This window comes from Pinus tabuliformis, chromosome 9 (assembly GCF_031772625.1).
Source record: "Pinus tabuliformis cultivar Carrire ecotype Pingquan chromosome 9, CPIR1, whole genome shotgun sequence".
Classification (NCBI taxonomy): Eukaryota; Viridiplantae; Streptophyta; class Pinopsida; order Pinales; family Pinaceae; genus Pinus; species Pinus tabuliformis.
In genome coordinates, this window is record NC_142307.1 from 1578647056 (window position 1) to 1578670453 (window position 23398).

Genomic DNA, 23398 nt, shown 5'->3' on the forward strand with positions numbered 1-23398 from the left:
GTAGTCAACTACTGGAAGATCTGCAGAAATATGGTTATGATAAACTGAGGTCTATTCCTGCGCTTCATCAGGTTTCGAAATGGATGCTTAACTTCAGCAGCTATTTTACTGGCCTGAACTAGTTCATTGAACTCTGCATCCACATTGTTGGTTCCCCTGATTTTTCTCAACAGTTAAGATAACCTGCCATTGCAATTAGTGCATCAAACCATGTAAGGGTGTCCCAAGCTTCTGATTCAGCCAGGCACTCCTTCCATGTCACAACACCTGTGCAGAGAAGGACAGACAAACCAAGGATTGCTGCAGTGATGGCATCCACCTTCAACATTCCCCCAAATATCCAAAGGCCCACCGTGACCAGCAGCGTAGCGCTCATGATGGTCTCGTTCTTGGTCATTGGCCCCATTTTCTCCAACTTCTCCTTGGCAAGCTTCGGCGCGTCGGGGCTGATCTTCACAGAGGGAGGGTAGATCACATAAAGAAGAAGCGGGGCAACGATCAGGGATACCAGACCGGGCACTAGCGCAGCGACTGCCCAATCCGTCCACCCGATGGTCCCCGCGGCAAGATCCAAGCTTTCTTCGTAGCAGATCATGTCTCAATCCCCAAATCGGATCGGAATCTCGCCACTGAAACCAGATCCAGATGCGCCATCTCCACACATGCGTAGAATTTGTCAACGCAGCAGGTCTGCCCTCCAATAGATTCACCCCACAGCAGCTCCCTTCGACTTTCAATGGCGGCCTCCTGCGGCCTCCTCCACGGCAGTCCCAACGCCCTTCACATTGGCTGCAGACTCAAACAACATTGTCAACCATTGGATCTCAGCGTCCTGGCAGACTGCTCCACTCAAGCACTCAGGCCGCTCCACCACTTGAACAGATCACAAAAAATAATTGATGGACAAACAACATATATTAAACTCTTTATTTTCCCTCAGCCCAGGAGGGGCCAAGCCCAGGAAGGGCTAGGCCCTCACAGGCTCTGATACCAAGATAAAATTACAGACACTCAATAATATATTCTCTTAATATTGAATGAGGAAATTACACACATATTTATACAATCAATAGTCTCAAGATAGGAATGCTATCTTAGACATATAGTAGTGTGGTTGAGAGATTCTCTCAACCACACACTAAACTAGGAGAAACTATATTCTAGCTAATTCCTACTATGTAGGAACAAACTCCTCAAATAGAAAATTACAACCATAGACAAGTAGGAATTAATTATTTCTAACTGTGATGACATACAAAGGGAAAATAGGTGTTTCCTAAGTATGTACACTTAACTATGATGACATGTAGAGGGAAAATGGGTGCTGGGTTGGCAACATTGGCCTATGATTTGGGTTTGCAAGTGTGTGTTTGGAGGTTTTATACAAGTCTAGAGTGAATATAATTGTTGGAGTTTTTATTGAGTCTGGAGTTGGTATTGTTGTTCATGGTGGTTGCTTGAAGTTCAGGGAAGCATTGAAGTTCAGGTAAGCATTTTAATTTTTCTATGCTTGAGATCATATTCATGTGGTGGGAGTTATACATGGTTTTTCTTAATGAGTTTTAGATGACAAAGTCAATTCTTTCTAAGAAAGACCCGTTAGTGATAGCTCACAAGACGTCTAAACTCTCCAAATTCTTATATTTTACTCGACCCTGCAAAAGTTTTAAATGGAAGTGTTGTCTCTGTTGGTGGAAATGCCTGAGACGTTGACGTTGTTGGTGTTGTTAGTTTCATGGGGATAGTTCCAGGGTTTCCTCTATGTGTATTTTGTTGTTCATTATCAGTCTCATTTTTTGTAGACGATTGGTGCAACGTTGTGTGGTGTTTCTACCTCCTCTATTTCTATTTTGAATTCCTTATGCTTTTTTGTCCAAGAAGTTTTGCTTAGATAGCGTAGTTGGGGTGTTTTTAGTGCATTTCTATTTTGAATTCCTTATGCTTTTTTGTCCAAGAAGTTTTGCTTAGATAGCGTAGTTGGGGTGTTTTTATGATTTCCTGCTTTTTATTTATCTTTCGGTGGTGTCGATAGGATTTGGTGTATTAGCCAACACTGTACATTTATATCTCATAATCGTTCCTTAACTTTTTTTCTCCTCTCCCATGCATCCATTTATGTCTAGAGGTGTCCTTCAGTTCATGTACTCTCCCTATTTTCCATATTTTCGATGGGAGTTGTCTATAATGCGACTTTTTGGAGATTCTGGTGACGGAATCCGGCGGAAGAAATTGAGATTAAATCATGATTTGTTGCAATTAAAATGGTTTTTTAACTGTATATTTGGATTCAGCACCCTGAAAAACCCCTGGGACGCTTTGATTGTGCAGAAACTAGCTATCAAACTTGCGATTCCAATAAATTGCTGCCGGATTTTCACCGGAAAAACCCGCCGAAAAAGCTTTCAAAAAGTCGCGTTATAGACAACTGCTTTTCGATGTCTTTTTGGGATGGTCTACCTTTTTTATTCTATGCCACCCTTCCCTTTGTGGAAGTCATTATGCTATTGGTGTTTCTCTAGGTCGGTTTTGGATGCACATATGATTTGGAGATTTTATTTCCAGATTTGAAAGATTTGTTCCTCTTTATTCTCCTTATTGTTTCCTTGGGATCTGTTTTTTTCCACGCCTTGATTTGGTGTATTTCATTTTATGGTGATGATGGTGGGTACATGTCCTCGCTCATCGAACCCGGACGCTCTTATATGTGCCCCCATGGGTGCTGAGGTGGCTTATGCCAACACAATTGCCTTTATTTCGTCTAGGCCACCTCCCCCTTCACATGTGGCATAGTTGCCTGAAGAAATCCACACACATCTACCCATTTCACATGTTGAGGAACGCCTGCCATCTGTGTGCATAATACATGGCAAAAAATCTGGCAAGGGCCTTTCAAAGGCGGTAAAAACTCCTCTAAAACAAAACTCCTTAGTTTCATCCATGATGTGCTTTGGGATCGTGTTGTAAGCCTTCTAAAATGCGTGCTAGGGGGTAAGTGGGCTTTTGCAGAGATGTTTGAACATAAAATGCAAGAGTGGGTCAAGGTGCATTGGGGCCCTATTCTGCGTTATACTCCGAAGGTAAGTGTGCTTCTTAACAGTTGGTTTGGTATTCATTTTATACATAAGGATGATGCAGACCGAGTCCTCCATTCTCCTTGGGTGAGTGATCGTAACTTGCTACAATTATCCCGGTGGTATGTGGGTTTTAACCCACTAAAGGAGACTCCTCGAAATCATTTTGTTTGGGTAAAACTCTCGGGTTTTCCGCTGGAGTTTCGCACCAGGCGTGCCATAGAGGAGATTGACAATGCTATAGGTCACTTTGTATATCTTGACCCGAAAATCCTATGCACCATGGACAAATGGGTAGCATGGTTATTGGTGGAGGTTAACTATTCTAGTAGCCTTATTGTGACCATTGATCTTGAATGGGGATCGATCAGAGTTCGACTACAGGTTGATTTTTGGGGCATCCCTTTCAAGTGCCTGACTTGTCACCATATTGGACATCTAATGGCCAAATGCCTCCCAAATAGACATATTTGAGCGGATGGTACCAACTTGGAAACAGGGCACCATCTTCAGTTGTGGGAAAATGCGGTATATTCTAAGATATTTGATGGCCCTGGTAACTCTCAGGTCCTTGTCTCGGATGTCCCTTTTAGCATTTCCTCTGATTCTACCCCTTTATCCTCTTCTCACCCCCTCATCTGAAGCCTCAGATCCACTCTGGGCTTCTGGTCGGCTCGCCCCTAAAACTTTAAATACTTTTCTAAACCCCTTGGAACATGAACTTATTCCTCCCCGGCAAATCCCCATACTTTTCTCATTACGACTCCCTATTTAAAATCGAAATTTCAAGCCACCTGGAGCCAACCTACCTCTCCCCTCCCTCTTCTCCCCACTAAATCTAGTATATGAGGCGTCTCCCTCCCGAAAATCCCCCTTGCTACTAATGATAACTCTGCCACCAACCCTCTGTCCTTGAACAACCTCGATCATTCAACCCCATTAGCTCCCTTAAGGGACTCCTTTTCTCATAATTCTATTGGTAGTGACCTCGAGTTTTTAATGACAAACCCCTCTGTGGATCTCCCTCCCCTCACTATTCACAAGGCTGAAGCTTCCTTGTGGCCCCTTCTATTAGCCCAGGATCAGATATGAATATCATTGTTCGCAGGCAGGGTGGTAGAGGCAATCAACATTTCGAGGTAAAATTGCTGCTAACAATTTTTCTTTCGGTTTGGATATTGGATTGAGGGACGTCCCTATTATTTCTTCTGAATCTACACGGGCCCTTATAGCATGTGCGTTTTCCCAAGCTCTACAGTCATGCAAATTTTACCTCTTAAACTCAGAGGGCTCAAAGATGCCTCTAAAAAACGCTCCGTAAGACATCTGATTCGCTTTGTCAATCCTATCATTATTTTTATTCAGCAATCCATGTCATTTGTGGATAAACCCAGGTTATGTTTCTTGTCTATTTGTCCTTAACGAAACATTGAAGTTGTCGATGCATGTGGTTTATCTAGTGGATTGGTGGCACTCAGGGGTATCTCATGCCAACTTAATTTTCTCAACACATATGCCCCTTATCGGAACAAACTGGAATTTTGGACAAGGTTGGGACATTGTGAGCTTCTAAAAATTGGCCCTTTATTTTTGGTGGGGGGCCTTGACCCAAAAATGAAATGAAGGTATTACTGAAAAAATTACAAGTTAGTTTATGTATTCGTAAGAACAGATCGAAATTGCGAAAATACGTGAACTTGATCAACATTTGCAGCAAAAGAAAAGAATGGAGACTGAAAATAGAAGTAAGAAAGAGAAGACAAGTTGATAACAGAGTTCGCTTTATTAATATGCTCAAATTCTCAATTACATATGTTTACAAGCTCCATATCATTAAAACAATGCTTCCAATGCATTTAGAAGACCCAAAAACCATTGTTTTGGCTTTTGAAATGCTCAATTTGGCCTCTGAATAGCCGAATTAGGCCAAAACCTGTCTATGCCTGCAACTTAAGGGCTTAGCCTCAATCCTCATTAAGCGCAATTTGTTTTGTGATATGCAGTGGTGGTTATGATATATTTGGCATTAATTAAAGTTTCGAAGGTTATGATGACGGATAACACATATGGTTGACGTACCGCCAACCTTTCCCCCATTATAGCTGCCATTATACTTTAAATAAAGAATTTCCGCTCAACTTATCAAGAATCAGTTATAATGGCGGAGGTCCATGCTTCAATCCTCATTAAGCATAATTTGTTTTATGATATTCAGTGGTGGTTATGATATATTTGGCATTGATTAAGCGTAATTTGTTTTGTGATATTCAACGGTGGTTATGATATATTTGGCATTGATTAAGGTTTCGAAGGTTATGATGGCAGATAACACATATGGTTGGCGGACCGCCAAAACTGACGGGTTCCGCCAACCTTCCAGCCATTATAGTTGCCATTATACCTTCAATAAAGAATTTCCACTCAAATTATCAAGAAACGGTTATAATGGCAGAGTTCCACGCTTCAATCCTCATTAAGCGTAATTTTTTTTGTGATATTCAGCGGTGGTTATGATATATTTGGAATTGATCAAAGTTTCGAAAGTTATAATGGCGGATAACACATATGGTTGGCAAATCGCCAAAAATAGCGAGCTCCGCCAACCTTCACCCCATTATAGGTGCAATGGTACCTTAAATAAAGAATTTTTTCTTTATTTATCAAGAATTGCCAATGGTCTAGTGGTGAGGCACAAAATTTTCTGTGGACAGGTTGGATGTTCAAATCCTATTGGGTTTGTTGCTTGATCCATACAAGCTTTTGACCAACTGTGACAGGGCACGTGTCACCCTTTGATAAGGCCATATGTCACCTTGTGGTTGGTGTAAATTCAACCAACAAAAATACCCCACTTGTCGAAACCTGGAAATGCCACGTGTCAGCTGGAACCATGAGCTTGGAACCCTGACCGCTGGAACCCTGAGTTGAACATTGACTGTCGGAACCTTGATCGTTGACTTTGACTTTGACCTTTGACTTTTTGAACCTGAACTTCAACCTTGCATAACTTTTGCATATGATGTTTGTTTTCGTCCATTCAAGTTCTGTTGGAATTAAAGCGACGATCACTACACATTGAGCTTGGTTTCATCTTCATTTGAGAACTTTGAATTTTGAGCATTTTTTAAACTCTAAGCATCTTTTGGATCCTCTAGATCAGAGTTGAATGCCACTTTTGTGGACGAAGAAGTTTGGGGTTTGCATAGTCGGCCTAAACCTTTGGCCTATCAACTACATAATCTCTTTGTTGAGAATTTATTGGTAGATGTTTGACATTTTCCCCTCGTGGCTACTTGGATAAATGGTCGGTCTGGAGATGCATACATTGGGAAGCGATTGGACATGTTTGGCATTCATGAGAACATATTTGAGGTCCTAGAGGATGTCAGATCTTCGGTTGCTCAGGTCAAAATCTTCGGCCATTTGCCAATTATTCTCAAGGGAGAGGTGATTTTTTTTTGGAAATAAAACCCTTTTAAATTCAATAGCGTTAGAATTGAGGACGAGGATTTCAATTTTTTGGTTTAGGATACATGGAAGACATTGATATGTCCAGTAGAGCCCTCAACTATGATCCATTTATTGGAGAAATTAAAGTCTTTAAAACAAGTTGTCTGTAAATGTGAAAGAAACAAAAAAACATATTGATGGAGGATATAGATGAGATTGTGGAGGAGATGGATCTTATTGCAGGACAATTGAACTCTTCTGCTCCGCCTCCTGGTCGTTCTTGATGGATGCAAATGAGATCGGTCTCTCAGGGACGAATTTGCTCCATTGGAACCGTTTTCTTGCTGATCTTCAGATGGCAGGTTTGGTTTTAAGTCGGGTGGTGATATTTTATCTTGGAAAGGCTTCATTTTCTCTAGTATTGTCTTGTTATCTGATATTTACAATCATATTTCTGGTCACTATAATCAATTGTTTATCAAATTCTGGTATCGGAAAGCATGGGAATGGCATATCCCTTTGAAAATTATTATTTTCGGTTGGCTAGCTTGGAGAAATCACATACTGACATGGGATAACCTTAGCAAGAGGGCAATTTTAGGACCTAGATGGTGTTCCTTTTGTAAAGAATCTCAGGAGGATGCCACATATTTTTTTACAATGCCCCTTTGTTATTGTTGTTTGGATGTGGATATTGGAATGACTTAATCTCCCTCCACAATGGTCTTTTTCTTCACTCAAAGCATGCTTTCAATGGTGGTTTTAGAAGCAAGAGAGGTATAAATTCATTCCTTTATTCATTACATGGGAGGATTTGAAGGTGAGGAACTTGATGAATTTTTAAGGGAAACCTATAAACATTTCAAAAAATTGTACAAATATATTTGGTTGGTCGGAGTCTATTCAACAACTGAACCAAATAGTCAAAGTTCCCAAGAGATTTGGGAACACTCCTCCAATAGTATATCCAACTAGGTTTTTCGATGGTGCATCCCAATCTAACCTGTGTGGTTGTGGGTCAGTTCTTATGCTCTGTTCGTAAAGGCATCTTCATTATTTCTAGTTTGCAAGGGAAGGCACAAAATCTTGTGCAGAGATTGTGGCCCTATGGGGCCTATTATACATGGCCAAACATAATCGACTAGACATAATTTCAGTGTATGATGACTCAAAGAATATCATTGATGGGATATCTGGGATGCCAAATTTCTCGCTCCCCTCATTGGCAAATTAGTGGTCTAGGATTCAACTGTTGGTTCAATATTTTACTACAATCTCATTCAAGTGCCATGTATTCAGGGAACAAAATGAGGTAACAAATGCGTTGTCTAAGAAAGGACTTTGGGTGTCCCCTGGATTTTTTTCACTTTTGTTCGAGAGCAGATTCTATGATTTTGGAGGAGAGAATGATCCCTCTATATCGGGCATTTTTACTTTTTGTTGTCTATTTTTAGGAAGTACTTGTCATATCTATTTTGATCTTGCATTTAGGATATATATGTGAAAGACACTCAATTTTTTTTTATACTTTTTGACATATGTTGGTGCTTTCATATGGAAGAAGGGCTCATGGCCATTATTAGCATTTTCATGCCATCATAATGCTGGAAAAATTCATTGCAATAGCTCCCAGTTTCTGAACCGTGCCACTTCTTTGGGCAGTTATTAGACCTCTGATGAGATTATATGTACTGGATTTTTCTTAATAGAAATCTCTAGCATTTTTTCTTGTTGAAAAAATAAATGTAGAGGGAAAATATGTATTGTGATTAGCTTCCAAATATAGTGTCAACCTATTGTGATTGAAATTCAAAATTTGTTTTGACATGTCCATATCTCCGGTCTAATTCTTTCCATAGAATCTCTCAATTTTCTTTGACATTTTGAATGTCCATGCTTCTATAATCCACCTGAGTGTTCAAAGATACAAATTACATTCCTTAAATGTTGAAATTACATCTATTGTAGCTTCAATGATCAAAGAAAGGATGTTTTAGCAATGTGTCTAATGTCAATGTTTCTGATACTGCTTGTATTCTCCACCATTTTAGCTAGTGTTTCAAGGGTCGATGTTCAATGCTATATAATCCACTTGAATGTTCAAAGATATAAATTATATTGCTTAAATGTTGAAATTTCACTTCAATGATCAACGAAAGGATGTTTTAGCAATGGGTCTAAGGTCAATGTTTCTGATACTGCTTATATTCTTCACCATTACAGCTAGTGTTTCAAGCGTTGATGTTCAATACTATACTTATCATATGTTTATTTCATTGTTTCACCTCTTTCAGGAATTTTATAATAACATACCTTATAGTAGCATGTTTATGTTTTCATGGCTAAAAGCTCTAACATATGGAGAGCTTTAGTCACACTTCTTAAAAGGTTCTTAAAAGGGGCAACCTAAACTTAGTGTAATAATTTCTATGGTAGGTGAAAAATATAATGACTATGTACATAAATAATATGCAACCTTCTTTATAATATGATGTTTTAATAATATATTCAATATAATGTTATGAGTAGAAAATAGTTAAACAAAGATCCTATGGCTATTGTGAATTCAAACCGCTCTTATTGATTGTGTACCTAATATTTTCAACATCCTCACCATAAATGGTTAACGAGGAAACATGTATCCCTACTCCACACCAAGTATTCAATGTTCCTTTCCATGTGGAGTATAGCCAAGTTAATAGATAATAAAGTTGATTTGCATGTCTCCCTACTCCACACCAAGTATTCAATGTTCTTTTCCATGTGGAGTATAGCCAAGTTAACAAATAATAAAGTTGATTTGATAATGAACTCATTAGAGAATTTTCAATGGAGATACCTTTCACCTCTCTTAAACAGGTAGAAATATATCTCCTTTGATCAGTTCCATATAAGCACTTTTTCAAATGGAAAACCATGAATTTATTGTTGTAAAGGATAGATGCAAGCCATGCGAAACTCTCGAAGTCTTTAGACTTCGGTTTACAAAACATAAGTGAAATTTGTTGAACTATAATTCTACCTTATAGCCAATTTTGAAGGTAACTAACATCTTCGCCATGGAAATCCATCGCATGCATCTTTCATGGTTATAGTTTCCATACAGTGAGAGAAGGATTCTAGACCTAAAAACTGGAGGGCAGATGCTTTATCAAAACAGGGCCCATCATCTCCACAGGGTATTTGGAGGATACAGATAATGGTGGACAACATCTCTCATCAGATTCAAGACTTTTGCATGCCGGGTACATAATTTTCTATATATTGAAGTCTCTCTGGTATGTTTTCTATTTTCCCAATATTTTGACTTCCTTTTTGAATATTTCCATATTCTTTTGTCTCATGGGACCGATTTTTGAACTATCGTTTGTGCTTTTAGCAATTATCTCTCCATTTGAACTATATGTAGCAGAACAGAAAATGATTCTTGAATCTTTCCTCATTATGTGGCTTTGATCCACATTTTCTGCCATATCTGGTGGTTCCCATATAAATATTGTTGTACATTTGTTTCTTTGATGAATATAACACAATATATAGCTTTTTTTCGTGCTGAAAAAAAAAAGGATTCTAAACCTAAAGCCCGGAACCGACTGGGCATTCCAGCGAATGAATGGACGATCGTTAGCATTATGAAAGGTTTCTTTGAATAACAAAAAAGGTTCCACATACCCTGACCAACAAAAGCTTTTTGCATTTTTTATTTTCATTTCCTATTTTCATTCAATCATAAAATAGGGCACAATAGAAAATAAAATAAAATTATGTTTTAAAATAATAACCTAATTTTTATTTTTATTATTTTTTTCAAAATTTAAGCCTTTGTCATCTATATTGTTTTGAGAATTTTATTGGGCAAAATCACACAATACATAACTGATCAACGGGTTTCATCATTAGGGGGAGTCACATTGGGTGGTTCTAAATGAGTGGAGATATGTATTATTTTGATTTTGTCAAAAAGATTTATTAAAAAAAAATAAAAGAAATTATATTTTAAAATAATAATAAAATAAATATTATTTTCAGATTTAAATTATGAATATTAATTATCAAAATATACTTATATTAAATGTTAACACTAAACTAAACAATATTTTTAAGAGGAAAAAATAATATATATATATAATATATTTATACATATTTAAAAACTAATGATTTTGTTTAATAAAGGTAAAATAGAAAGTGATAGAAGGTGATAAGATGTTTTATTAAAACATTTTGTAATGAAAAAATTATTGATTAGAAATTCGGATTCTTAAATAGCGACTATTCATATTTTTTAATAATTACTATATATATATATATATATATAAACTAATAATTTTGTTTAATAAAGGTAAAATAGAAAGTGATAGAAGGTGATAAGATGTTTTATTAAAACATCTTGTAATGAAAAAATTATTGATTAGAAATTCAGATTCTTAAATAGCGACTACTCAAATTACAGGTTACGTCTAATAAAAAAAATATTCATAATTTTATAAACTACATTACTAATTATTTTTAAAAATAATCTATTCATAATATATTCTTCGGTGAAAGAATTTTGAGGCTAAGTGAAAGAGTTAAAAACATACTCTATATATTTTTAGCATATATTCTTCGCTGAAAGAGTTCTGAGGCTCAGTGAAAGAGTTAAACACGTACTCTATATATTCTTCGCATATATTCTTCGGTGGAAGAGTTCTGAGGCTCGGTGAAAGAGTTAAAAACATACTTTATATATTCTTCGCATATATTCTTCGGTGAAAGAGTTCTGAGGCTCGATGAAAGAGTTGAAAACATACCCTGTATATTCTTCGCATATATTCTTCGGTGAAAGAGTTTGGAGGCTCGGTGAAAGAGTTAAACACATACTTTATATATACTTCGGTGAAAGAGTTCTAAGGCTCGATGAAAGAGTTAAACATGTACTTTATATATTCTTCGCATATTCTCTTCGGTGAAAGAGTTAAAAACGTACTCTATATATTCTTCGGTCTGCGGGCTGCAGTGGGCATGGGCGATTTGTAGTCAGGTTTGCTGATATCATGTGCACACATTCCTTATCTTTTTCTTTTTCTAATATATATTTTCTCATATAATTTCAAGTATGAATATATCACCACAGTTACCAAAGATTACCAAGGGCAGACCTAGCACAATTACTCTACAAGGCCTCTATGAGTATATAGAGTCTTTAGAGAAACGTAGAGAAGAAAGAGAAGCCAAGCTACAAAAAGAGTTAGAAGCCATGCTAGAAAATAAATTTGCATCTCTTGAAGACACGATCCAAAAACAAATAGAAAATAAAATAGAACTACTGGAGAATAAAATGGAGGCAATGGAGACTAGATTGCAGGCTATAGAAAAACAAAATCAAGATACTAACCAACCATCCCAACAAGGAGATGCTGATACTTTAGAGAGTCTCAAAATGAAAGACATGATTAAAGAACTAGAAGAAAAAGTTAATAGCCACCTCACCTTAAATAATGTGGTAGATAAGTTAGATATCAAACCAATTAAAGATGAAATGAAAAAATTAATAGAATTAGACCACGAACGTAACAAAAGGGCCTTGAACCTTATAATCTTCGGTTTAAAAAAGGAAGTAGATAAGGATACTTTAGCCTTAGCCCAAACGGAATTACATAATAGATTACAAATTGAAACAATGTATCTCACAGAAGCAACAAGGTTGGGGATATTAACCGAGAATAAAGGAAGACTAATCTGCATAAAGGTGAGCTCCACTAATCATAAGTACGACATACTTAGTAAAACCTCAAGTCTAAAAGGAATGGGAATATTCATAAATGAAGATCTCATTCTAGAAAATCAAGCGAAATTAAGAAAGGAGGTTCAAAAGGTAAAAGAAGCTAGAAAGGAAGGAAAATGGGCAATAATTAGAAAAAGAAAAGTCTTTATTCGATATAGAAACCAAAAAGATAGTAATCAATAGCAATTAAACATGCTCCGGATCCTTTCTTGGAACTGTTGAGGCTTCCCATGGAACAAAGGCCCCAAGCTAAGTTGGATTTCAAATGATGTTGATATTATTTTGCTTGTTGAAACTTGAGAGCACGAAGAATCTGAGGTCCCTAACATAGATGGCTTTACGCTATGGTCTACCTGGAACAAGTGATCCTCCCATAGAGGCATTGGGGGAATAACTTGTTACATTAAGAAGAACATCTCCCCCCATACTAGGATTTATAAAAACGACCCTCACAACCAATATAGTTGGATAGAGATCAGAGACATTAATAATAAAAAGTCCTACATAGCAATATGTTATTTCCCCCATCAATTCTAACTTCTATAATAAGAAGAATCTAGATAAAACTAACCCTTACACTGGTTTAGAGAATGATATTTCTAGCCTAAGGAATGACGGTAATATCCTTTTAATAGGTGACTTTAATGCTCGAACTTCAAACAACCAAGCTATTATTCTAAGCAATCATTCCAACCCTAATCTTCTTTGGTTAGACGAAGACCCTACTCTGGCTAGTAGGTACAAAAGGAGCTCTAAAGACCTCGGGGAAAATTTGTTTGGGTCGGAGCTAGTCAAGCTCTGTAGTGCTCAGGATCTCATAATTTGAAATGGTCTAAAGAAGTGGTCCAATTCTAGCAAGATGACCTGCATCCATGGAATTGGTAGCAGCATGGTAGACTACGTTATTTCCGATCTCCCATTATACAACGAAATAATAAATTTTGACATCTTAAACGGCCACGAACCTGACTCTAATCATAGGCTTTTACTTATAACTGTCAATTTTGTCATGCATAGAGTTCCCACAGAAAATAATACTTACAGCGAAAAGAACTTAATATTTTATAGAAATAAAAATGATCTCTTTCTAAATGAATTAAAAACTAATTTGCTTCCTTTATCTAGTATAGACAACATAGAAGACCTCTATCATAATTTTACTACAACCCTCTCATATTCTATTAACAAGTTCTCAATTGAAGTTTCAAATAATAATAAAAAATAACAAAACCAATCCATGGTATGAGAAAGATTTTAAAAGTGCGAGGAGAGCAATTAAGGAAGCTGTTGATGAATCTCTTAAAATGGACAAGATAAAAATATACAAAGCCCTAACTAAAAGGAAAAAGAGGCAATACATTCGTCAAAGACAGGAGAATCTCTTACACCTCTCTAAGGTAGCTCCTAAGAAATTTTGGAGGCAGATTCTGACTAGGAAGACTAAAGATAATAATAAAATTTCTCTTCACGATTGGAATTCCTATCTTAAAAAGCTTTATGAATCTCCAAATGTCATGGATAATTTGGAAACCCTGCTCACAACAAAAAAAGTTTTCTCTTTAGAAGACATTAATTTTGGGGTTAATCACCTCGCTAATGGGAAAGCTAGGGACATTGAAGGTTACCAGGCGGAAATCTTAAAAATTGGAGGTCCTGTCCTCATCCCCCACATCCACAAGCTTTTCAATTAAGCAGTCAAGCAAGGGTTCCCTAAACCTTGGACTGAGAGCCTCATTATCCCTATTTTTTAAAGTGGGGATACAAATAACCCCTCTAATTATCGGACAATTATGATCAGCCCTCTCTTAGCCAAGTTATATGGTAGTATTTTGGAAAAGAAGTTAAGCATGTGGCTTGAAAGTGAAGGTAAGCAAGCTAAAGGCCAAGCAGGTTTCAGAAGGCATCACTCAACAACAGACCACCTCATTACACTTAGGATCATTGCGGAGGAATGTCGTAATGATAAATCTAATTTATTTTGTTGCTTTGTGGACTTTAGAAAGGCTTTCAATATGGTTCCTAGATACAACCTTTGGAATAGATTAGAAGAGCTAAAGGTTCCTCTCGAGTTGAGAGTTGCCGCTATAAGGTTATACGAGAATGTAATTGCCAAGCTAGAGAGCAATGAGGGGTGGTCGAAAGATATTAAATGTAACATCGGAGTTAAACAAGGTTGGCCCCTCTCCCCTACCCTATTTGGCATTTACATCGATAAGCTCGAAGGCTATTTAGAGGAAGCAAGATGTGATGGCACGATCTTAGCTGGGATAGTCGTCATCCTTCTTCTCTATGCTGACGATATTGTTCTTTTGGCAAGGTGCCCATCTGATCTTGATAAGCAACTCAGGCTTCTTAAGGATTTCTGCTCTACCATGGGTATGACTGTTAACACTGACAAAACAAAAGTTATGATTATCAAATCCAAGAAGGACACTTACGCTAATTTTATGTATGACAATAATAACTTGGAGGAAGTGTATTCTTACAAGTACCTAGGAATTGATATTCATCACAAGCTCAACTGGAACCATAGCATTGAGAAAATGATTAATGGGGGGTGGAAAGCTTATTTTGGTCTTGAAAATAATTGTAAAACAACAAACCTCGTAATGTGGGATAAAAAGAAATTCCTCTTTGAAACTTTAGTCACTCCTGTTATCTTATATGGCTGTGAGGTTTGGGGTTGCAGCATCTCCAAAGAATCATGGAGAAAGATTGAGCAAATCCAGAAGCATTTTATAACTTATAACCTGAAAATTAAAAGTAATACACCCTATCATATTCTCCTTATAGAAGCAAGTCTTTCCCCTATTGAGATCCTAGCTATGATTAGGTTTCTCTTGTACAAGCACAAACTCAATAACATAGACGATCATAGACTTCCTAAGCTAGCTTTAAATTCCAGCCAAAACCACCTAAGGCTCAATCGGGGGTGGCATAAAGACACAAGGGCCTGGTTAAACTATTGGGAGATCAACGAGAATGATGCATTGCAAAACATAAATAACATTAAAGATATTGTTACTTCTAAGTTCAAAGAAAAAATGTGGTGTGAGAAAGATTTAGCGGCTAAAAGAAAATTAAGTTATTATAAGAAGGTCATAAACCCCACCCTAGAAGATCACAAGTATCTCTCTATTTTAACTAGCTCAAAGAAGAAAATTAATATAGCAAAGATTAGAACGAATTCTCATGAGCTCCATAGTGAAACAGGTCGTTGGGCAGTTCTTAAAATGCCATGGATGGAAAGGATTTGCCATATATGTGAGAATAGGAACATCGAGGATGAAAACCACTTCCTCTTAGAGTGCCCTGCGTACAACCACATTAGATCTCAGTTTCACAATCTTTGTTACAATACTGACCTTCCTAGCCTTTTACAATGTCAAAATTATAGTGAGCTTGGGAGGCTTCTCTCCAAGCTTTTTGAGCATAGGAATAAAATCTTAAATCAAAATAAATAATTTATTTCTTTAGGTCCAATAGACCAATATTTGGTCTCAGCGAACGTTAACCATCATCATCAATAAATATTATTAAAATATTTAATTTTTTATCTATATATTCTTTAAAAATTATTCTACTTAATTTCTCAGACCTCAATTTAATAAATATACCTTTTTCTATTAAAATTAGAAAAATAGACAACCAAGTCAAACCGTTTAGCTTGTACTGCCCTCAATGTCAACAACGATCACCATGAGAAGTATGGTAAATCTGAGAAAACAGTCCATTAAAGTCAATTCCAAATTCAATCATCATCACTATGTGTGAATTCAGGTAAACCAAAGGTTTGAATATACCACCTTTACTGAAGAAATACCTTAAGCCAATTTATCACCAACCACTCCAATAACTTAATAATCACATTCTTAAATTCTTTGAAAATAAAAATAAAATAAAAAGCAACTTATTAATTATAAATAACCATAATTAAAATTTTTACATCAATCTCCCTCCCAATCCTTTTACTTACCACAATTCCATTAAAGCACTGATATTTTTTATATTATAGATGAAATATTAAAAAACAAAACACTTACTTAGAAGATAATGTTTTAGGAATAATGTTTAAAAAATATATAGGGCAGAGTGGATACATTATTATGTGAATATGAAATTATACATTTAAATTTAAGATAAATGTAAATTATTATTAAAAACTATGTTGTTTTTTAAGAAACTAAGATTTTATTGTTTTTATAAAATTAGAGAGATTTTAGTACATAATTAAGTTATGTGTTATTATCAATCTTTATGGTAGATGATATTAATCTATCCAATGGGAACTATATGTCTTTTACCATATGCATATAGAGTAGCTGATCCAAAAGTGCACAAATTTTTAAATTTGCAACATAACTAGAGTATCTACTGCATAATCATAATAAGAAAAACTATTAGCAACCATATATTAACTAGGGTTCAAAATAAGTAACGTGTGCCAAATCTTTTGCGCTAGATCTAGGAGGAGGAAATGATGTGGCGATACAAGGAACATGACACTTAAGTTGAGCCAAATGAGTGTCCATCCTCTCCATATAGAAATAAAAATTATGTTGTTCTCTTTTCATATCCTCAAGATTGACAAAGCTTCTCCACAAGAATTTTACCTATCAAGGTTTTCCTTTGCCGGTAGAAGATAAGGCTTGGAGATACTTCTTTTTTCCACATTTGGTGTCCCCAGGGTCCAAAATCCAAGGCTTGAATTCCTCCAACAGCTCTGGATCAAAGAAGGCATGTCTATCTCTCGCTACCCTAGCTTGAATATTTTGAATTTCACTTCGGGTTTTTGGAGGTAGCCAAGCGGAAGGTCTTAGTAGCCTCTTGGGCATGTTGTTGGGCTCGGTTACGATCATGGGGACCTCAACGTCCCCCCCTCCCTCATACTCCTCATGTGTTGACACTGCATAGGGGTTGTCACAAAATGCTTACATAGGTCAACGCAAAATTGGTCACAAGGCTCGATAATACAAGAGAGGCCCAACCAGATGTGGAGGGAATAGCTACCAGGGGGCTCAAGACAACAAAAACAAAGAAAATACCAACATTCGAGAGAATGGTGAAAATGATTTAGACGGTGTCAGACCCCTCTAACCAAGACACAAACCCAAATCCAAAAACAAGCCATCGTGCAACCCCCCACAACCCTTTCATTTGGTTGTGACCACATAACGGGCCACCTATTAGTGTTGAAACCATAGATTACATCCAAAGTAACGTTTCTGAGACTATACGAAAATGAAACATTAAGAATTAACCTACTGAAGGGCTTCAAAATTACTAGGATAAGGTTGTGCACCCAACATCATTTGCAGAAAACCAGTGTCTCTCTTAGAAACCCTGAAGGATTGATAGTCGTTGAGTCCCTGATCCATGAGTTAATCTCCCAACCCTCTATTTGGATTCAAAGTCTTTGATAGCTAAAGCGAAATTAATAGTATCAACCTTGAAAATACACAACACCCCCACCAGTTTAAACACACCCCTCGATACAACCCGATGACCTCCCAAATAATTATCTAGGACTTACACTCATTAGTTGCATACAAATTCTCGGCTGAGATGCGACTCAGGCCGCGCTGCCCCTCTCCTCATAGTCTACAACTAACATGCACCCCAAGGAACAAATGGTTATAACATCGCATGCGTCTTGATGCTCGAGGGTGGCCATGCCACTCCCCCCAAATTCAATGTTATTCATTCTACCAGGTGGCGAGCCCAATATCCACGGCGCTAAATTCCTCATACCACACCCCCAACAGAAACATTAAAAAACCTGTTATAGAATATTTTTGGATTTTTTTATTCAATAAATTATTTATTTTAAATTATGTTTATAAGTATTTAAGTTAACTAATTTTTAATACTTTTAAACAATTTTTTTAATATTCATTATATCAAGTGATGTTTAGAAGGATGAAAACCTGAAATTGATATTAAATAAAATAAATAACATAACATTAATCATTATTAATCACAATTAAAAAAATCACAACTGTAGTTTAATGAGGCATTGTTTTTTCCCAGTAAACATTGGAATTTCAGTATGATTTTGATAAAATGTCCATCCCAACGCCCTAATAACTTAAACACTTTTAATTATAAAGTTTTCCAGAATCATTTTAAATAACTTATAGGAAAATAAATTTATATTATTTATCTTCTTCTTCTTTTTTTTGTAAACTTAGGCATTCCTCTTTCTATATTACAGAAACTTACAGCAAAGTAATGTTCAGGTGGCTAGTCTGCGCGTAGGAAACCAGACCACCACCTATCAGCATTATAACCAGACCAAAATTTAAAAATGTTTTTCTCCTTCACAGTGTCATATCCAAGTTTTTGAATACTGCTAACTAAACTAACTACACGACCATAACATAGTAACCAGGCACAGTTCTTTTTTAACATCATTTTAAACAAAAAATCCAGAGACTCATCTCTGTCATTCCTCATCTGACGAGTTGACCGGGGCAGGCGCCGTGGCGCTGCACCCAGGTTTCACCTTCTTCTGTTCCATAGCCCATTTCATTTCCTGCAACATTTGTTCCATCTTCCGCAACATCACGTGGTTTCTCGTTGTCTGGACTTGGACGGCCACAATCTCTTTCAAGAGGGTAGCCTTTAGATTTTCTGTTTCCTCCCTTGTCTGGCTTCTTCCCTGTTCCTCTCCCTGCTTATTATTTATCTTATTAATAAAAAAAATTTATATGTAATTAAATTATTAATATTATAATAATAACAGAAAAGTGGAAATAATAATAAAGATTTTTTTTTTTTTTTTATATAAAGTATAAAAAAATTAGTTTAATATTTTAAAAATATCTTATGGAACAGATTGCTTCTTCATTTGATTTGATTGATGTATTTGGCATTTTTCCTGTGAAGCTTTACAATAAACGCTCTCAATTTCTCGACAAACTTGTCGCTGAATAGATTATCCCAAGAGCTAACTTTTAGCTTAATAGGTTATCCCAAGAACTAACTGCCAAAATATTTGCATAACTTTCTCTGTGGTCTTTGAAAACATTTTAAAATAAAATATTTTTATACTTCCACTTATTCAGGAAAACAAAAATACATACTCTTTCCTCTCATACCGCATATTTTAAATAAAATAAAATAAATAATAACGTAAAATCAGTGGACAGATGAATCTACGTGGGCAAGGCAACGCGTAACAACAATAAATGAGAGAAACCATGAAACATTCGACGCTAATAAAAAGTTATTTATCATGGCTTCTTAGTACGGAGGCTAATTAAAGTTGTTTATCCTAGCTGCATCTGAATGTACCCGAATGTACGACATCTTTGTCATAGAATTATAACATTGATGTTGACACCATATTATATTTATAACGTATATATTTTATTTTGAATAGTATGTAAAGTAAATTAAATTTACATAAACCTGTCGAGTCTTTAACCTCCGTCAAAAACATAATATCAAAAAATCGCGTTGTATACGGAGGTTCCAGTTTAGTTGGAATTTGGCTTTCAATAAATTTAATTGTGATAATGTTTAAATTATTTTGTATGAAGAAATAGATTTAGTATCATTAAAAATTTCCGTAGTATTTAAAATTTTGAAGCATAATAGTCATTATAAAATTTTCTAAATAAAATTATAACGTAATTAAACTACACATTAAAAAAAATTAACACCAAAAAAATTCCAAAAATTTCAATGTTAATCATAGTGGACGAAAAATACTGTCTCCCAAGAAAGCTGTTTTTCTACATTTCGTACCGTAGCCCACCCAAACCACACTTTTCAACCCAAATCCATAAATAGACATCAAGCAGTCAAATTCTCTGTCAATTGACATACTTCATTCCAAACTAAGCAAAGATCAATTTAAAAGTTCAATGTTGATCATAGTTGACGAAAAATACTGTTTCCCAACAAAGCTATTCTTCTACATTTTGTAACTCAGCCCACCCATACCACACACTTTTCAACCCAAATCCATAAATAAACATCAAACAGTCAAATTCTCTGTCAATTGACATACTTCATTCCAAATTAAACAAAGACCAATTTAAAGTTCAATGTTGATCATAGAAGACGAAAAATACTGTTTCCCAACAAAGCTGTTTTTCTACATTTTGTACCTCAGCCCACCCATACCACACACTTTCAACCCAAATCCATAAATAAACATCAAACAGTCAAATTCTCTGTCAATTGACATACTTCATTCCAAATTAAACAAAGATCAATTTAAGTAACCTGCAACGCGAAATCAAACTCCACAAGAATCGAACTAGTAACCTCACAGAGTACTAAGGTTTTTCATACTAACCAAACTCCACAAGAATCGAACTAGAGACCTCACAGAGGACTAAGGCTTTTCATACTAACCTTATTCACATGCTTACGGGCATCCGCAGTAAGAACATCCACGTAAGAAGTTGCGAGAAAGGCCCCGAGGCCGCTGATTAGCAGAATCCGCAGAACCGGCATGGACGCCACTTCCAGCAGAGCCAAGAACGCCATGATCGATCGATCTTTCTAGCTTACTGCTTTGATATTGAGCGCCTGGCTGACGATCACAAGATCACTTTCTTTCTCAAATATAAGGCATGGCTAGTAACCCGCCTGCAAATACAATACAGCAAATTAAATCTTGCTCAGCAAGGAAGGACTTGACAACATCTCATGGCCGAAGACAGCAAAAATCTGAGCAGCCTGAACAGGAGATAAAAAACCTAAGGAAAATTTTGAAAATTATGCCAGCATTTCAGTAAAGATAGAAAAATCAAGAAGCGCTGGACATTACTAAGATCAACAGAACCAAAATGAATGATTCCTCGGCGCTCTGGAATGTTCATTCAATTGTAAGATCTATCCCAGATCAATGAAACTGTAAAACTCTACATACATTCCATGAATGCACTTTAATTGAAGATCCTCAACACATGACGCACTTTAATTGAAGATCCTGAGCACATGACTTAACAATAAGTGGCGAGCGAATTGGCCACAGCCATTTGTGTTTCGTACCTGGATGTAAATACAACAGATTATCAGAAATCTGTTCGAATCCCAGAGAAGCTGCTACAGGCACCATGATTGAAGAAGATGCTTTCTGTATGGAGCAGGTGGAGCAGAGCAGCTTTAACAAAAATGTGGAGCTAAATTGTACGGATATCAGTTGTACAGATTGGAGGTTTTTCCGGGCCGCGACGGAAACCAGGCCATTCCTTGGGGTCCCTCCTTTGAAAAAAATGTGGAGCTCAATCAGCGTAGCCATATTGATATACCACTGCATTATGTAATACAAGCAGTGATGGTGTTGATGACGTCATTTGGATACCACATGTTGATCGTGCTCGGCCTTTTTGGTGTTTTCATGGAAGTTAATTTAATTATCATTACATTTTTTCATTTTTCGCAATCAAAAAAAATATCATATAAATTTAAAGTTTTGGTTAAAATTATTTATTATTCTGAGATTAAGACTTTTGAATCAAATTATGCAATATTCGAGAAACACACGCTCAATTTAGTCTATCCTAAAATATATTATTGTTACAAACTATTCATTAATATTTATTTTTACAAATTATTTATTAATATTTTTTTTAAAGAAAAAAACCTGGTTTATATTATATCCCAGTACATTTTTCAAACTATATTTTTCCATATGGTTATACATTTGCCTATATAATATTCTTGTTAAAAAAAAAAAAATCTGCTTTATTATGTACTAGTATATTTTTCAAATTATATGTTTCCATATTGTCATATATTTGTCTATATAGTAAAAAAATAAATAAATAAATGGTCATAATATAAGCAAATACAATAATGTGCCCTAGGTTAGTCTATACTCATCTTCTTCTTATAATAATAATAATAATGCTAATAATACTGACCTTCATTAGATCTCAGTTTCACAATCTTTGTTACAATACTGACCTTCCTAGCCTTTTACAATGTCAAAATTATAGTGAGCTCGGGAGGCTTCTCTCCGAGCTTTTTGAGCATAAGAATAAAATCTTAAATCAAAATAAATAATTTGTTTCTTTAGGTCAGAGAGACCATTGCTTGGTCTCAGCGAATATTAACCACCACCACCATCATCATCATCATCAATAAAAATTAATTATAATAAAAAAATACACATTATATATAAAATATAAAATAAAAAATAAAAAAATAAAAAATAAATAATTAAATAAATATTTTTAATATTTTTTTATCATTAAATTTAAATACATCATTTTCAATTCCATTTATGAAATGATATTTTTTTATTTACGTATAATTAAATATAAAGTTAATATAGAATTATTTTAAAAATTATAAAATATTAAATAAATAAAAAATATATCATATTTGTTAAACTATAAATTTAAAAGCAATACGGATATATTATCTATTTAATAAATAATAATTATGATATTTTTATTTTAAATTTAAATGGGTTATTTATTTAATATTAGGAAACTAAATTTTTAATATTTAAAATAAAATAAAATTATTTTTTATATGCAATAGTTTTAAAAATTATAAAATAATAAATAAAAAATATACAATAGTTTTTTTTGGCTAGTACGAATTCTATTTATGTGGTTGGTCCGGTCAAAGATTTTTTTGTGAACACAATTGAGTAAAAATAAAAAATGAAAAATGAAAAAGTGAATTAAGTTTAATTTTTTAATATTTGATATTTAAAATTTATTTTATGAAAATTTAAATTTTGTATTTTTCAATTTAAACTTTAAATATTTTTTTTTCAAAAATAAAAACTTTTTCTTTGAACTTAAATAAATGTTTTAATAACATTATTTTAAAACTTTATACATCATCAAATAGAAAATGTTTTAGCTGATATGATTGAGGGTTGTTTGCTTTTGGTCACTTTTCCATTATTAAGTCTACAAGGTGTGGTCCTTTTTTGTCCACTCTACACACATTTTAAATCTACAAGGTGTGGTCCTTTTTTGTCCACTCTACACACATTTTAAAAACCACAGAGGGGAGTTGCATTACATACATGTGAGATAAAACCCAATTCCTCTCATTATTATGTGGTTATAACTTCTTTCATTATTGTACTTGTCCTCTCATAGTTCCACAGCTCACTTTCCTAATAAAACGA

General features: G+C 35.2%; 1 pseudogene across 2 annotated transcripts; it reads right to left on the reverse strand.

Annotated features, from left to right (window-relative positions):
- Window positions 1–20607: 20607 nt before the first annotated feature.
- Window positions 20608–21526, reverse strand: LOC149154723 (protein PIN-LIKES 7 pseudogene; annotated as a pseudogene). 2 transcript variants are annotated; one of them, XR_016263411.1, is made up of 2 exons: window positions 21295–21526; window positions 20608–20889 (listed from the first exon to the last, which is right to left on the reverse strand). The product of XR_016263411.1 is annotated as a protein PIN-LIKES 7 pseudogene, transcript variant X1 (transcript). The 2 variants fall into 2 exon arrangements; XR_016263412.1 differs by lacking the exon at window positions 21295–21526 and adding an exon at window positions 21071–21288.
- Between the last annotated feature and the right edge of the window lie 1872 nt (window positions 21527–23398).